Raw genomic sequence first — 2,551 nt, 5'->3', positions numbered from 1 at the left:
CAATAAAAAAAAAAAAAAATATTTAGAGATGATAAAAGCGAATCTGACGAATTCCAATTCACAGCGAATCGAGCATTAAATTTGCTTTGTATCTATTCGGAAGAAGGCCAGACTACCTTCGCAAATTTGCTGAACAGGGCAGCCGCACATGTAAGTTTACAGAACTGTCTTTTGGCGGAAGCAAGGAATTATCCATAATCCCTTGCACCCATCCAATCAGCTGTAAACCCCACTCTGATGTCAGCAACCCCCCCTCCCCCATATAAGGTGATTGGCTTCCTGGAGGCGGCCAGTCGGCTGTGTATAGTGGAGAGCAGGTTGCAGCAGAGAGAGCAATACAGAGAGATAGGGACAGAGAGAAGGGGGTGGATTGTGGGTGGTTTTCTGTGGGAGCAGCATTGTCGAGTATACTGGGTGACTGTTGTTTATTATACCAAGTCACTGGGTGCTGGGAGTGCATTATAGGAAGTCACTGAGTGCTGGGAGTGCATTATAGGAAGTCACTGGGTGCTGGGTGTGCATTATAGGAAGTCACTGGGTGCTGGGTGTGCATTATTGGGAGTCACTGGGTGCTGGGTGTGCATTATAGGAAGTCACTGGGTGCTGGGTGTGCATTATAGGAAGTCACTGGGTGCTGGGTGTGTATTATAGGAAGTCATTGGGTGCTGGGTGTGCATTATAGGAAGTCACTGGGTGCTGGGTGTACATTATCGGGAGTCACTGGGTGCTGGGTGTGCATTATAGGAAGTCACAGTGAACACTTTGTCCATCTTAATAACTCACTGAGTTCTTATTTACCAATGTCCACTGCTGTCCTTAGAGAACACTGATATTACGACACTGATCCACCAACATCCAACTACTGTCCATAGCGGAAATTGAATGATTGACTGTCTGAATTATTATTTTTTTTTAAATTGACATTTTCCAATTTTGACACTGTCACAGCAACAGCTATTAAAAACATCTGTAATAGTCCCATTATTGTAGCTACTATAGTTTGCCCACTTCGCAAAATGAATTTCTGAGTGATTTGCTCATCTCTAAAAATAATGGGGGAGATTTATCAAACTGGTGTAAAGTAGAATTGTCTTAGTTGCTCCTAGCAACCAATCAGATTCCACCTTTCATTTTTCAAAGAATCTGTGACAAATAAAAAATGGAATCTGATTCTGAATGGAAACTAAGAAAATTCAACTTTACACCAGTTTGATAAATGTCCCCAGACTTAAACTTTTTTTTTTTCTATTGAACAACTTAAAGGGAATCCAGGTACAGAGCTACAAGTACCTGCAAAGAGGTTAAAGTGTCACTGTTGTTATAACTTTGAAAATTTAAATCAACAGTTGATGTTAAATATAGCAAATTTGCAATTTTTCTCTCCCCCCCCCCCCCCCATCATGGAAAACACGTCACTTCCTGTGTTTTGAGTTTAACCTCGGGAAGTCTGGTGTTTCCCATGTAATTCAAGCGCTCATAGAGAAGGAAGGTTGAGCTAGTGTGACCCATACAAATTACAATGCTTTAAACATTAATGTCAGTGCCTACTATCAAACATCTTGCTCTCAAGTGACATTTCCATATATCATACATGCTGTCTCAATGTGCGAATTAAAGTTGCACTAATTAAAGTCAATGTCAGTCTATTGCCCTCTAGTGAGTCTCCTCGGAAAGCTTAGATTCTGCTATAATTTTCATGCAAAAGTGGATCCACCCATATACAAAGTGTATGTTTAAGAAAAATATTTTATCTTATTTAGTTTTTTTTTTTGGTGCACTAAACCTAGAAGCAATTCAATACCAGGTCAATGCCTGGAAAGGACAGAACAAGCTCCTTTTCTGTCTCCCTGTTCTAAAAATCCATTTTATATATGGTCCCCAGATAGGGGACGTATCAGATATTAAACTGATAAGAACAGATACTACACCTCATCTTAGCCAAAAGGCCGAGAAGCGATATCTTATTCAAATTTTCTAGAGTTGCCTATATTTTACATAGTATAGAGCAAAAAAAAAATGGAGACCATGTCAGCTTTATGCACAGTTTACTTAGCTCAGTACAAAATTGCTAGTCATTTTGCATTTTATTTTCCCCTCATACCAGAAATATGTTTCCTTATTCTTTGTGACCTGGTTCAGTGTGTCCTTTCCATAGCCCCACTGTTTTGTAACGCTCTGTAAGCATCAAAGAAACTCCTATGAAGACATATACTTTATATCGTTTTCCATTGCAGTTAATTCCTATTATTTCTCTCTTTGCAGAAAGAGCTATAGTCTCACAACAAAGCCCAATGTAACTAATTACAGTGCAGCTGACAGCCAAATTCTCAGCCAAGATATACGGATACACTAAATGTCTATCAGGTATGAACGTGGAAAAGGCCATTACACCTGCCAAAAAGTAAAGCTGAGTAGTAGTAAATAAGCTCTTGCATATTGTTCGCCTGCCCACAGCAGCAGGCTCGGTTTCCACATTGTGTTGTGGTTAGATTTAGCGGTTGCAGTGATCATGCTGGCAGGAGATTTGGAACAATGTACATAAATATTTATG

General features: G+C 39.9%; 1 non-coding gene across 1 annotated transcript; it reads right to left on the bottom strand.

Annotated features, from left to right (window-relative positions):
- Window positions 1-1,767: 1,767 nt before the first annotated feature.
- Window positions 1,768-1,958, bottom strand: LOC138770167 (U2 spliceosomal RNA). Its single transcript, XR_011359419.1, has one exon. It is a non-coding gene; the product is annotated as a U2 spliceosomal RNA (small nuclear RNA).
- Between the last annotated feature and the right edge of the window lie 593 nt (window positions 1,959-2,551).

The sequence above is a fragment of the Dendropsophus ebraccatus genome, chromosome 12, assembly GCF_027789765.1.
Source record: "Dendropsophus ebraccatus isolate aDenEbr1 chromosome 12, aDenEbr1.pat, whole genome shotgun sequence".
NCBI classification, from domain to species: domain Eukaryota; kingdom Metazoa; phylum Chordata; class Amphibia; order Anura; family Hylidae; genus Dendropsophus; species Dendropsophus ebraccatus.
Note: the sequence above shows the minus strand (reverse complement) of the source record. Positions and strands in the feature narration are given on the sequence as shown.